Raw genomic sequence first — 15,335 nt, 5'->3', positions numbered from 1 at the left:
AGTATTGTGACATAATGAGTAATAACAGCCCATAATGCAATAAATATTGATATAAAAGCATGATGCAAAATGGACGTATCAGATATGATCCTTTGATTCCTTCTACTTTCGATAAGAAAATTTATTATGATGATAGCATGCCTCCTATATATGATGATTACATTGATGAAAGTGGGTTTGGAAGAGTGTCAACTCTAGGTAGCAGTGATCCCACTAATTTGTAGGGTGTTGAATCTTATTACGATATTGATGAAAGTGGATTTGGAGAGGTCATGGCTTTATTTAGTGATACATCCACTATTTTGGAAGAGGTTTCAATTGACTATGACAATAAAGTTGCTATCTATGATGATTATTATGATGACATGTATGCCCTAAAGAGTAATAAATCTTCTATGCTTGTGCATCATGAAAAGAGTGTTGTATGTGATAGTTATATTGTTGAATCCATTCATGATGTTTCTGAAAATTATTATGAGGAAGGAAATTATGCTCTTACCTATCTCAATAATATCAAGTTTCTTCTCTATGTGTTGATTGTTTTGAAGTTGCACTTGTTTTGCCTTCCTATGGTAGTTGATTCTTGTTCCCATAAGTTGTTTGCTAACAAAATCCCTATGCATAGTAAGTGGGTTAGACCTAAAATGTGCTAGTAATATGCTTCATGATGCTCTCTTCATGTTTCAATTCTTATCTTTTATGCGAGCATCATTGAATCATTATGCCTAGCTAAAAAGGCATAAAAGAAAAGCGCTTGTTGGGAGACAACCCAACACTTTTACCTACTATTTTTGTGTGTTCACATGATTATGCTACTGTATTGATCATGTTTTATTGCTTTCGTTTCAATAAAGTGCCAAGTAAAGCCTTTGGGATGGTCTATGGTGATAGTTGATTTGATCTTGCTGAAAAACAGAAACTTTTGCGCTCAGGAAAAAATTCTCATTTTTAACAGAAGTGTGATAAAATACTGATTCTTTTTGCATAAGATTAATAGACAAATTTCCTAGGTTTTACTAATTTTTCAGAATTTTTGGAGTAGCAGAAGTATGGTTGGAGTACAGATCATTACAGATTGTTCTGTTTTTGACAGATTCTGTTTTCAATACATAGTTTGCTTGTTTTCTAGGTTCTATGGATTATATTGCTCAATATAAATTGTGGAAATGATATGCTACAGTAGGAATTGTGTGGAAACAATTATGAATCTTTTCTTTGATAGTACCAAAAGTGAAATGGTTTGCTCTTTATCATACTAACCTATCTCACAAAGTTCCATTAAGTTTTGTGTGATTGAAGTTTTCATGTTTTTGGTGAGATGTCAATATGATGAGAATAAGGAGTGACAAGACCCTAAGCTTGGGGATTCCCAAGTCACCCCAAGGTAATATTCAAGGAAGATCCAACCAACTAAGCGGGGCATCCCCTCTTTCGTCTCCAACATTATCGGTAAACCTCACTTGGAGCTATGTTTTCATTCGTCACATGATATGTGTTTTGATTGGAGCATCATTTTATTTTGTTAGGATTTTCTTGATTTTATTTAGAATAATGTTTTTCATCTTTCATTTCGATAAAAGTGGCAATGATAGCTTTTGCCATGCTTATTTTGCAAATATACATGTTGCTGTTTGAAAACAGAAAGTTTACCGCTGTTGCAAAAATTATCTAGAAAATTAAGAATGTGATAAAATGTTGAAACCTTTTGAAAAATAAGCTCTAATAAATTTCCTACATTGTGGTAAATTTTCATAACTTTTGGAGTTAGGGAAGTATTGATACTCTTGCATTCTTTACAGACTGTATTGTTTTGGCAGATTGCTGTTATGTTTGCATATGTTTGCTTGTTTAATGATCCTATTTGAGGATAGGAGTATTAAATATGCAGAGGCATTTAGTATGCAGTGTTTAATAATAATTTTAGTGATTTGCTACAGTAGAGAATGATAAGGTTTTTGCACTGGTTTATACTAACTTATCTCACGAGTTCTTGTTGAGTTTTGTGTGGACGAAGTTTTTAAGATTTAGGGAAACCGTGATATAAAAGGAATTAAGGAGACACAAAAGCTCAAACTTGGGGATTCCCAAGGCACTCCAAGATAATATTTCAATAAGTCTCAAGCATCTAAGCTTGGGGATGCCCCGGTAGGCATCCTACCTTTCTTCTTCAACAATTATCGGTTAGTATCGGTTGAGCCTAAGTTTTTGCTTCTTCACATGATGTGTGCTATTATTGGAATGTTATTCTATTTTGTTTTTTGCTTGCTGTTGTAATAAAATGCTTAGATCTGAATGTTTTTAAATAAAATAGAGTCCTCAAATAGTTACCAGGGAGGCTAGGTAAGCGGTATTCACATCCCGTCAACGAAGCTCTTTTCTATGTCATTTCCTCTTGTACTTCACTTATATACTATGAGTAAATTGTTGAATAAATTTAATGTCATGAAGTTGAAATCATATCATGCCTAGTGGTAGCTTCACATTGGGTTTAGAAAGTGAAATATTTTTAGGCTTGACAATCATAATATTGGTCATACAAGCAATTCACGAATAATTAGTATAAGGAAGAGAACCTTCACATGCAAACACACTATCATGGAAATCTTTTGTGATTGTGAGCCCCCATCAAAATATTATATGGCAAAATTGTTGAGGTTGGACAAGGAAGACAACGTAATGGTTTATGTTTGTTCATATTCACATAGAAGTTATATTGTCATAGACCCTTCAACATGTGGTGCTTGCCCCCCATCCTTGCTAGCCAAAAATCCCGCACCAAGTAGAGATACTACTTGTGCATCCAAAAACCCTTAAACCCAAATCTTATTTTCAAACGTCCATCATACCTACCTAAGGATTGAGCAAGATATTTCAAGTAAGTTGTCATCGGTGCAATAAGGCAATAAAAATTGCTTCTAAAAGTGTTAGATCATTTAGTGTAAGAGAAAATTGAGTGTTGTACGAACTTGTGACGGCAAAGAATAAAAGCGACAGACTGCATAATAAAGGTTGCTATCATTAGGGGCAATATACACCACTGCAGGATGCTGCTAAGGCGACACTACGATCAGAGATCCTTTGACGAAACTGTGTGCGATGCCATAATCGCAAACGGTGGTGTAAAAACCCGTTAAAAAATGTGCAAAACATTTGCGATGGCGGAGCCATCAAACATGGTTTAGATTTTAGTTGTGTGTGTGATGTAGGGCATATGGTTCAGTTCAATTAACTGTTTGCGATGAGGAGGAACAAAAGAAACGGGCAGCCAGATGGAGGTGCGTGCGATATACAGCATACGGTTCACTCGGATGAACTGTTTGTGATTAGGCAACACAAAAGAAACGGTCAGGCAGATCAAGGTGTGTGCAATATACGGCATGCGATTCACTCGAATGAACTGTTTGCATTGAGACATGAGAACAAAAATGGTTCAACTTAACAAGATGTGTGTGATACGCGGCAAACAGGTCTGTAATTAGAAATGTGTGTGAAGACCGATAATAACACAGACTGTTGCTGCTAATAAGACGTGTGTGTTGTGCGATGGCATTGCATACAGAACAACAACAACACACACACACACACACACACACACACACACACACACACACTTATAAGGACATGCTTGCATAACCAAATTAAACATCCACTTACATAGGTGGCTACTACAACCATGTCATTTGCACACACCAAAATAAACTATTACATGCATAATTACATAGGTGGCTACTACACACATGGCATTTTCACATACCAATAAAGTAAACTATATATTACATGCATGATTAACTAGCATAAACGATCATGTGATCATCATCTACTTCTTGTGACGCTTGCTCTGCTTGTGGCTCGATCTGGACTCGTTGATTTGGGTAACGAGGCACTTCCTCATGTCAACGATCCGCCTGTGCATCTCGTAGCATGTGTACACGCTCTTGGTCGCGAACCTGAGGTAAGGTTCATCCAGTTGCCGCATCCAAGCCATGTGCCATGATAGGGGACTTATTCTCTGGGCGTCTTGCTTCATCTTTTCGTAGTAGGGGTCGATGATGGCCGAGGCGAGTTCGACCAGGGAGTCCTTCTTCGTACTGCCCCAAACCTTGTAGTGGTCATGGATTTCGACAAGGTTCTTGCAGGCCAAGCCCGTAACATTGAGCGCTTTTACATCGTCAATGGTTTCCACCGTGGCGAACTTCTAGTCGGTGCTGTTGACAAACCTGTTGAAACGGTCACAAGGCTCTGTGACCATGCAGTAGCGGTAGATGAGGACATGATGGCGCACACACAACTAGGCGACGCCAACCTTCTAATCTATGTCGGGACGACTGATGGTGTACTGGAGGTCGATGCCGACCACCTTGTACTTGTCTCCAGCAAGCAACTGCTCAACGCTGTTGATGTAGTCGTCCACCACAGCCGGGGCGATGGTGTACACCACCGAGAGATCCGTCTCCCTCACGTGGGTCTCCACTCTATGCTCGCCGAACTCCATTGGATCGCCGCTGGACATCCCCTCTCTATGTGTCGTCGTGGGTATGCTTGTTGTGTTGTGGGGCGCGATCGAAAGGTTGAAGAGACTAAGGTTATAATGGCCGCGGGAATTAAAGGAGAAGCCGGACAGCCAGGAATATCGAAAGGCCCTGATGACAGTTCTAATTTGCAGCGTGTAACTCCATCGTGCCGCACGTAACTGCATCGCGTGGCAACGCGCGCGGCGCAATCGCATGCATATGGGGCCCCTGATGTGATCGTGCGCACGCCCAACCACTGACAGAGCACGCACGGAGGGACGCGAGCAGAGCGCTCCGCGATCGCCTCAACGGCGAGCAACTATATATATAGGAAGAGGATTTTCTATCATAGCTTGCCCTAGAAATAGCTATCAGTACCGTTGGTTGTGCTTTGTGATTCGTACTAGCTGTGTGCTGTAGTACTGTTTGAAGCCCATGTGCTCTGAGATTTAGCTTTGTTGGCAGGCCGGTTCTGGCTACTTTATGCCTAGTTGGCTGACGAAAAGCCTGCCTGGGCGCGTGCGTACGAAAGGGTGGCCACCTGTAGCGTTGTGTATATCAGGTTCCAACTACCCGGCAGCACTTCGTGCAGGTTCTTATGTGTACGGCGCGCCGTTACGTCCCGTTTTTCTCGCACGTGACGCCCACCACGAGACAGGCGCAGGTTCGGTCTTGAATACGTGACGGGTCCATGCATATGCCCGAAAGGAACCTATGTGAGCCACGTGTTGAACCTCTAGCTGCTACACTATGTATACGTACACATGAGTGTCTTCTCGCGTGCAAGCACGTCCACGTCGCTCGCATGTTGTGCAACACATGTGGTCTGCGTCAAGGCACGCGTCTGGTGAGTGCGTACAGCAAGAACAGCTTGTCCCCCCTCCCCCGCCCCCACCCAGTTCACCCATGTCTGGCACTTTGTTAGCCTGACCAACATATCTGCCTCTTTTCAGGTCCGGCATCGATGTCATGTGTTCAGCGAGCATCAGGTAACCAAAACAGCGAGCGTGATTGTGGGTTAATTCTCTATGGATCCAAAAACATGCAGATTGATTAAGTTTGTGGATGTCATTGTTCGTGCCTTTCTATCAAACCAAAAGTGATGGCGTGTACGTCAAAATAACCGGTCGCTTGCGTGCCGAGCTCGGCGTGCCCGTAGTTGCAGCCTATTCATTGAGGTTAGCATGACTTGTAAGTTGTTATGGTAGTGCTATCATATTGAAACCATGTGTTCGTGATTATTAACCCCGCTTCAGTGTGGTAACAAATTTCAACGATATCACTCATCATTTCCTGGACTGCATCTATGTTCATCTGATGATGCGAAGCGACCATGCTAAACGCGTCGTGCACTCTCTTGCTCTCGTCCCATTTGCCGCATCCGCACGCTGGCTAGCACTGCACGCCGTGTCCCAGAGGTTGATTAAAATCAGATCAAATCGTGTAGTGTGTGTAGAGTCCAGAGTAGCAGGTTGCTCACCATTCTTTTTTGTGATCCATGCCAGCGTCGTCTGAGTGTGAAGGCCGAGGAAGAAAATCTCACTGATATGATAATGGGATTTCTGGACCAGCCGGGGATCAGGTACGAAATCATCACAAAACGGCACGTGTTAAATCACATAAGAAACAGACATTTTCAGTGTTCTGAATTTTTTTATTTTTTTGCAATGGCTATTTATCAGCGCACTCGAGCATGGAGTTAGTGTGAACCTGGTGGTGGAACGTCTTGGTATACCAGAATCAGAAGCAAGGTGAGTTTAGTCCGGCATGTTATATTGTGTGCTAATTTTATCAGTCACTGCCTAGCTGACAAAACAATAGTAGTTGTGTGCATTCTTATTGATACTTCTAAAATCACTTGGCAAATGATGACAACCGTGCATTCTTATCGATACAGATCGACGCTCGACAAGCTTGCTGATCTCGGATGCGTGTTACAGACAATTGACGATGACCACTTCAAATCTTGTGTTGAATAGTATGTCATTCAGTTGGTACAATGCTGTCATTCTGAATCGTCGCTTTGAACCAGTTCAAGAAGGCATTGCCCGAATACCTTGTCTTTCTATTAATACATCAGGCATGACCCTACAAATGGACTATGCTTCAGACACGACGGCTTAATTTAGTTTAGATAGAAAAGATACACATCAAGTTCACTCGCCAGCCTCTTTTAGTTCACATGAGGGTTAAGTCTGAGTGCTTGAATGCCGTCAAAAACACTAGTAACTAGGGTGGTGAGGTCAACATCCATATAGGTGTTGAATAAATTTAGTACAAAAAACTAGCCGATGTTCATGAAAAGTACTGAAACTCTACTCCTTTTGGCACCGATCGAAGGGCTTCGGCAGCTGGATGGGGTTGTCCTTCATACCAAGCACTTCAAACAGCAAGATCATCTTTGTATTGTCAATGTCGCCACCGATCTGCAGAAATACCGAGTAAACATGTGTTAACCCCCCTACACCTTTATTATTATCACCTCTCCAATTCCTTACTCACCAAAGACAATTCGCGTTGCATTTTAGTCCCCATCCATTGCCTTGCAAAGTGCAAAGCGAATATCCCGCTCGATTCCCTGATTAATACACAAAATAACATATGTTGTCATCTGGTAATCTCAGTGAACAGAGTATTCTGTAAACAAGTATTGTCATCTTACCTCTTGCATACCCAAGGTCCTGTGACATTCCTAGAGAACCAGTTGTACCAGCCTGCTGTGTTTGGCTTCCAGCCATCGAAGTAAGCGTCAATGCATTTGATTATGGCAGCCAAAAGCTCATCCGCCAACCGGCCATGCTCCTCTTGTAGCTCATCCATTGGCTTGTCGCCATTGCTCATCATCGGGTCCAGTATTGTAGTTCGCCTTCTCTGGAAGTCGGAGAAGTATGTCGCCCAGGAGTGGTTGTGATGGATGGGCAGAACAAACTAAAACAGGGCAACAAACCATGTTACAATATATAGATCATCCCTCGTCTTCAAGTAGAATGCTTATAATCGCCAACGGAAAATCTGAAGACATGTACCATCGTGCATAGATGAACAGCGTGCGCCAACTGGTCGCCCACAAAAAGATCTCTTATATAATCCTCATCGACGTACCCCTCATCCCTGAACACATGATTCTGCACACAGAAAATCGGATACAGAAATGTCAGGAGCCCCATATCTATCATTACTAATTGATTGCCTGATACGAAGGCACGACACTTCAAAAAAGGAACAACCCTTACCACAAAATCAGGTTCCAGGAAATGACGCCAGCAAGACTCTCCATACTTTGCCGCAAAGTCAACGTCAAGCTGCTGAAACCTTCTCATGAATATGTTCATCATCTCGAAGCTGACTACTCCATCGAGCACCAGCTCTTTCTGTATTTCAATCGCGGTAAATTCAATGTAGCTTGGCAAGGCAGAGATGATCCAATTGCTGCAAAAAGAAAAAAAAGCATAATACCTAAATTAAATGCTTTCCCTAAAAATTTAACATAAAAGCAATAAAAAAGGGCTTCAGATCCATGTGGATCATACTTTTTAACTATCTCCCCTGCCAAGCTCATAAATTTCAAATACAGATGGCATATATCTGCCGGCGTGCATTCTGGCAGTTTGTACTCCATGACGAAAGGGGAACTGGCCAATGGACCTGGAACGACCTTCCTCTTTGGTCTCGGCGCCGACCGAGAGCTTGTCTCAGTCAATGCCACATTTAGATTAACTGTAGACACAGCAAGCTCCTCGCGGATATCAAGCTCTGCGATCATTATATTTTTGGTCCTGGTTACTGGCGATCAGAGAGGGAGTGCTCGCAATTGGGATCAGGCGTGCTTGGCCTGATCTTGGGATGCCGATCGACGACGCAACCCTGATAGGTGCCATCGGTGTCTCTGCACAAGCCAGCTGATCTGTTCGACGATAAGAAAGGGTTAGCATAATTAGTACCAGGATAATCACAGTCAACACAATATGGAAAAAAATTATGCTGAAAATTAACACCTTCCGCTCCGATGGCTGCTGTGAACTCCGCTAGTAAAGGCCCACGCCGCACGACATGATTCGTTTGGTTTTTTCTGTCCCCCCTTGGTGATACTGGCCTGCCCGGAACATTGATTGTGTTGTTCTGTGGCGGGTCGTCTATGCGAAGGTCAAACGATGGGCAACCATCGATATCATTGTGTGTGTCCGTCTCATGCTGCACGCCATTGTACGCTTGGTTTAGCCGGTCCCTCATTGGTGGCAATGTCTTGTTTTGTGTATGGACTGACATGGCCTGCGGCGGGGCGTCTTTTTCAAGGTCAAATGATGGGCAGACATTGAAAACGTCATGTGCGTCCACCTCGGTAATACGCAAGTTTCGTCCCCCCTCGGCATCCATTGGCCGTGACTGTTCACAGTGCACTGGGTAGCTGTCCTCAAGAGCCTGTGAGATGACCAATTCTCTTCCGTCAGATGCATCTATCTCCTCTATGTGTGTGATTGGCTGCGCGGCGGTTGTGCTACATCCGACCCCAATATCTCTTTCGGCCTCCTCTACGAGCTTTCCAAGAGGCGTCCACCCTCTCTCAGAGTCGCTGTCATCCTCCACAGCCTCCACGTTTCTCATTCTTTTCCTATGAAATGTCTTCTTTATCCTTTTTGGCATCGCTTCCGAACCATTTGGTGATGGCTGAAGCGGCGATGCTCCTCGAGCACCATGTGACACCCTTGGGGTGGGGCTTATCATACATGGAGATGCTGCGTTTTGCTTATCTGAAACATCTGAAAAAAGATTTGTCGTCAGTGAACGAAAATACTGAAACGTAAATATGAAAATTTAACACGATCAGGGGTCGGACCGGGTGAACTTTCTATACTTGTGTCATCATCATCAATGTTTATGATGTCCCTTTTTGATGCATTTGTGTGTTGGTCTACCGTCGCAAACACACGGGAGATGTCTTCCCTTGATTTCTGAGCTTCGAGGCATAAGCGATGTATCATCCCTGTGCGGATCTGTGCCCATTCGTTCAAATGCCTATTGTTCTCCGCGTTCATCTCCCTGTCCGATGCCGCCAAAATTTCCTCACAGTTCTGCGTTAATTGAGTCACTTTCTGAATGCACAGAGCTCTCAGCTGCATCACATGTTTGTATGTTCAGTATAGCAATGCACAGAAAGTATACCCACAACCCCTAGGATGCACAGCATCAATAAACAAACTGGTGATAGTTATGCGTCGTAGACTTACAATGTTATTCGTTTGACGGGGGCTGCAGTTTGCGCGTTCATTCCGTGCATGGATTCTTCCGGCGCCTGCATCGATGTTTCTCCTTTTCGATGGATTCCGCCGATAACACACGGAAGTAGGAGCTCGAGGCTTCAGAAAAGCATATCAAACAAGCTGGAGTCAGTATGCGTGTTCAAACATTAATCTTTTGTGGACCTAATATATCAACGTGACACCAATATCTAGCACATGTCTTACCAGCAGCTTCCCATACACATGATTAGGAGATCCCTTTTTAGTGTACGAGTCAGCTAGTATAATTTTGTTGATGTCAGTGCTCGTGTACGCCTTCACCCTTGGGAATACATCATGAGGAATGTTGGGAATGCCACCACTTGAAGTGTCTAGATTGTCGATGTAGAACACCTGCCATTTGACATGAATATCAGAGTTAGGATGAAGGACATTCAGGTCACAGGCATTCATGTCAGAGTTAGGATTGTCGAAAGGACTCCCCACCCCCATCCCCCCACTGACCTGCAGAAAAGGAAGACACCCAAAAATGTTCGGCTTCGATTTCCCTGAGAACAGCTCAGATTTCACCCTTGATGCTGATCTTAGCACATCAGCACGCACGTACCCGGCCCAGTTAAACATATTTATCAAATCTGGCTCATATATAGCTCCCCAGTAGTCTGTCGTGAAGTACTCATTCTTCAAATTGGGAGCCAGCACGTACGACACCGCACAAATTACGAAAGCCATCTTGAAGGCCTTGCTCTCAGCCACAGTCATAGGACGGCCATGCTCCATGAGCACCACCTTTGCTACAGAGGCCGGGCTGTGTTCATTCTCTGAAAGGCTGAGTGCCATCCTGATGGTTTGCACAACCTCGTTCGACACGATTGACCCCGGCGTCATCACTGATGCTCCTCCGCACGGTATTCCCATGACTGTGGCCACATCTTCATCATAGAATGACGTGTCGTGGCGTAGGCCTGCAATGATGGAGCTAGCTTCCTCATCAACTTTGCTATACACCCACAGCAAAAACTCTCTGTCAGTCCTTGTAAGCTTCGGTATATCAAGTAGCCCTCCAAATCCTATCTCATGCACTAACTTCCTCTTCTTAGGATTCAGTTTGGATATCAAATCATACAGTTTCAGAACGCTACACCTTGACCCAACCATGGGCTTTTTCCTTTTCCCCTTTCTGTTGTCATCCGAGCCGGATTCAGATGAGCTGTGCACGACCATGGACGGGATGCGAACCCCCTCACCATCGTCAGACGAGATATCATGATGGTCTTCATTCAAGCGCCGGTGCCCGGATGGGCCAACGCCATAGTCCATCCCCCTATCAGGCCAACCAAAGTCAATAAGAAAAAAGAATGAAGGGGGTTCCCCTCCTGCCCCATTATATTAGAATGAAGCAAAGCAGCAGTACAGAACTGAGTTCAAGAAAACTAAAAACCACAGCAACATAATGGTTCCCGGCTTACTAAACCAAATGAGACCAGAAGTTCTCTCAACTACTCAAGTCAATAAGAAATCCACAATCATAATCTCTGCAGCTATCAATTATGGCGTGCGCATGACCAAAGCAGACGTTCAACTATTCTAACAGGCTTGCTGCGCAAGACCGAAGAACTGTGTGCGTACCTGCCTGGAAAACCGAGCCAAACGCCCCGCCGCCCCCGCCCTTGCCCCTCTACCGACGGCGAGGCGCGCAGATCCGATTCCCGCTGTCCCGGAGCCGTAGCGCGTTCGTGCCGCCGAGCATCTCACATGAGTAGGTTGTTTCGTTGTGCTTTGCGGATTGAGTGTTGGGCGCGGTGTGAGGGGCGGAAGCGGAAAATGTGCGCGGGTAGCAGCGAGATTGAGGAGGAGGCTGCGCTCTACGCTGGGTGGGGGTTTACGACTGGGAGGGCGAAGCGGGCCAGACCCTGTTTGCCACCGCATACGCGTGCCTGGCCACTGTCCCTGTTCACAAGTCTGATCGTATACGAAAACCCCTTCTGCCACCAAAAAATAGAAAAAGAAAAGAAATATACTACCGCGCGCTTGGCTCAAATTTTGTATCTAGCTGTGTCCGGAAAATTCACGCGCGCCTTTACGCGACAGCGTGTGCGTGATGCGCTCCGCGGACCCCATGATGCAGACAGCCATGTTTTTTATATTGTACTTTGGAATTTTACATTAGGCCTAACAAAAAATTTATTCCGTTCATTACAATAAAAAAGAAAAATTATTCCGTTCATTTCATCCATCCGTTCATTCCATAATTATCAATGTTCCGAGTGTGTGCTAAGGCGGTTGGCGTCCCCCGTAACTGATATCGGTTCCACGAACAAACGGGTGGCCGTCCATCGAGGTTAACTTCGACGGACCCATCACTAATTTTTGGCGGGTCCCGTACCAGGGTAACCGGTCCTCCTCCCCCTAAATCCATCGGCTCCATGGTTGATATCGTCAGTTCCACCTGAGATGGATTGCCTCGTCGGTTCCGAGTGTGATAAGGCGGTTCGCGTCCTTCGTAACCGATCGGTTCCACGAATGAATGGGCGCACGTGCATCAAGGTTAACTTCGACGGACCCATCACTTATTTTTGGCGCTTCCCGTACCGAGGTTCCGGCCCTCCTCCCCCCTAAATCCACCGGCTCCACGGTTGATAACTTCGGTTCCACCTGAGATGGTTTGCCTGGTCGGTTCCGAGTGTGTGACAAGGCGGTTGGCGTCCTCCGTAACTTATATCGGTTCCACGAAAAAACGTGTGGCCATGCATCGAGGTTAACTTTGACGGACCCATCACTGATTTTTGGCGGGTCCCGTACCAGGGTTACCGGTCCTCCTCCCCCCTAAATCCATCGGCTCCATGGTTGATATCGTCAGTTCCACCTGAGATGGTTTGCCTCGTCGGTTCCGAGTGTGTGATAAGGCGGTTCGCGTCCTCCGTAACCGATCGGTTCCACGAACAAACGGGCGCACGTGCATCGAGGTTAACTTCGACGGACCCATCACTTATTTTTGGCGGTTCCCGTACCGAAGTTACCGGCCCTCCTCCCCCCTAAATCCACCGGCTCCATGGTTGATCTCTTCGGTTCCACCTGAGAAGGTTTGCCAGGTCGGTTCCGAGTGTGTGATAAGGCGGTTGCGTCCTCTGTAACCGATATCGGTTCCACAAACAAACGGGTGGCCGTGCATCGAGGTTAACTTCGACGGACCCATCACTGATTTTTGGCGGGTCCCGTATCAGGGTTACCGACCCTCCTCCCCCCTAAATCAATCGGCTCCATGGTTGATATCGTCAGTTCCACCTGAGATGATTTGCCTCGTCGGTTCCGAGTGTGTGATAAGGCGGTTCGCGTCCTCCGTAACCGATCGGTTCCACAAACGTACGGGCGCACGTGCATCGAGGTTAACTTCGACGGACCCATCACTTATTTTTGGTGGTTCCCGTACCGAGGTTACCGGCCCTCCTCCCCCCTAAATCCACCGTCTCCATGGTTGATATCTTCGGTTCCACCTTAGATGGTTTGCCTGGTCGGTTTCGAGTGTGTGATAAGGCGGTTGGCATCCTCCCTAACCGATATCGGTTCCATGAACAAACGGGTGGCCATGCATCGAGGTTAACTTCGACGGACCCATCACTGATTTTTGGCGGGTCCCGTACCAGGGTTACCGGCCCTCCTCCCCCCTAAATCCATCGGCTCCATGGTTGATATCGACAGTTCCACCTGAGATGGTTTGCCTCGTCGGTTCCGAGTGTGTGATAAGGTGGTTCGCATCCTCCGTAACCGATCGGTTCCACGAACGAACGGGCGCACGTGCATCGAGGTTAACTTCGACGGACCCATCACTTATTTTTGGCTGTTCCTGTTCCAGGGTTACCGGCCCTCTTCCCCCCTAAATCCATCGTCTCCACGGTTGATATCTTCGGTTCCACCTGACATGGTTTGCCTGGTCGGTTCCGAGTGTGTGATAAGGCGGTTGGCGTCCTCCCTAACCGATATCGGTTCCACAAACGAACGGGCGCACGTGCATCGAGGTTAACTTCGATGGACCCATCACTGATTTTTGGCGGGTCCCGTACCAGGGTTAACGGACCTCCCCCCTAAATCCATCGGCTCCATGGTTGATATCGTCAGTTCCACCTGAGATGGTTTGCCTCGTCGGTTCCGAGTGTGTGATAAGGCGTTTCGCGTCCTCCGTAACCGATCGGTTCCACGAACGAACGGGCGCACGTGCATCGAGGTTAACTTCGATGGACCCATCACTGATTTTTGGCGGGTCCCGTACCCGGGTTACCGGACCTCCTCCCCCCTAAATCCACCGGCTCCACGGTTGATATCGTCAGTTCCACCTGAGATGGTTTGCCTCGTCGGTTCCGAGTGTGTGATAAGGCGGTTTGCGTCCTCCGTAACCGATCGGTTCCACGAACAAACGGGTGGCCGTGCATCGAGGTTAACTTCGACGGACCCATCACTGATTTTTGGCGGGTCCCGTACCAGGGTTACCGGCCCTCCACCCCCCAAATCCATCGGCTCCATGGTTGATATCGTCAGTTCCACCTGAGATGGTTTGCCTCGTCGGTTCCGAGTGTGTGATAAGGCGGTTCGCGTCCTCCGTAACCGATCGGTTCCACGAATGAACGGGCGCACGTGCGCCGAGGTTAACTTCGACGGACCCATCACTTATTTTTGGCTGTTCCCATAGCAGGGTTACCGGCCCTCCTCCCCCCTAAATCCACCGTCTCCACGGTTGATATCTTCGGTTCCACCTGACATGGTTTGCCTGGTCGGTTCCGAGTGTGTGATAAGGCGGTTGGCGTCCTCCCTAATCGATATCGGTTCCACGAGCAAACGGGTGGCCACGCATCAAGGTTAACTTCGACGGACCCATCACTGATTTTTGGCGGGTCCCGTACCAGGGTTACCGGCCCTCCTCCCCGCTAAATCCATCAGCTCCATGGTTGATATCGTCAGTTCCACCTGAGATGGTTTGCCTCGTCGGTTCCGAGTGTGTGATAAGGTGGTTCGCGTCCTCCGTAACCGATCGGTTCCACGAACGAACGGGCGCACGTGCACCGAGATTAACTTCGTCGGACCCATCACTTATTTTTGGCTGTTCCCGTTCCAGGGTTACCGGCCCTCTTCCCCCCTAAATCCACCGTCTCTACGGTTGATATCTTCGGTTCCACCTGACATGGTTTTCCTGGTCGGTTCCAAGTGTGTGATAAGGAGGTTGGCGTCCTCCCTAACCGATATCGGTTCCACGAACGAACGGGCGCACGTGCATCGAGGTTAACTTCGATGGACCCATCACTGATTTTTGGCGGGTCCCGTACCAGGGTTACCGGACCTCCCCCCCCCTATATCCATCGGCTCCATGGTTGATATCGTCACTTCCACCTAAGATGGTTTGCCTCGTCGGTTCCGAGTGTGTGATAAGGCGGTTCGCGTCCTCCGTAACCGATCGGTTCCACGAATGAACGGGCGCACGTGCATCGAGGTTAACTTCGACGGACCCATCACTGATTTTTGGCGGGTCCCGTACCCGGGTTACCGGACCTCCTCCCCCCTAAATCCACCGGCTCCATGGTTGATATCGTCAGTTCCA

The 15,335-nt window shown here is 46.6% G+C and overlaps 1 long non-coding RNA gene across 1 annotated transcript; it reads left to right on the top strand.

Annotated features, from left to right (window-relative positions):
- The first annotated feature begins 5,485 nt into the window (after nucleotides 1–5,485).
- Nucleotides 5,486–6,480, top strand: LOC125541388. The gene is made up of 4 exons (XR_007297518.1): nucleotides 5,486–5,689; nucleotides 5,768–6,093; nucleotides 6,194–6,262; nucleotides 6,409–6,480. It is a non-coding gene; the product is annotated as an uncharacterized LOC125541388 (long non-coding RNA).
- The last annotated feature ends 8,855 nt before the right edge of the window (nucleotides 6,481–15,335 follow it).

Source organism: Triticum urartu, chromosome 2 (genome assembly GCF_003073215.2).
Source record: "Triticum urartu cultivar G1812 chromosome 2, Tu2.1, whole genome shotgun sequence".
Lineage (NCBI taxonomy): Eukaryota > Viridiplantae > Streptophyta > Magnoliopsida > Poales > Poaceae > Triticum > Triticum urartu.
Note: the sequence above shows the minus strand (reverse complement) of the source record. Positions and strands in the feature narration are given on the sequence as shown.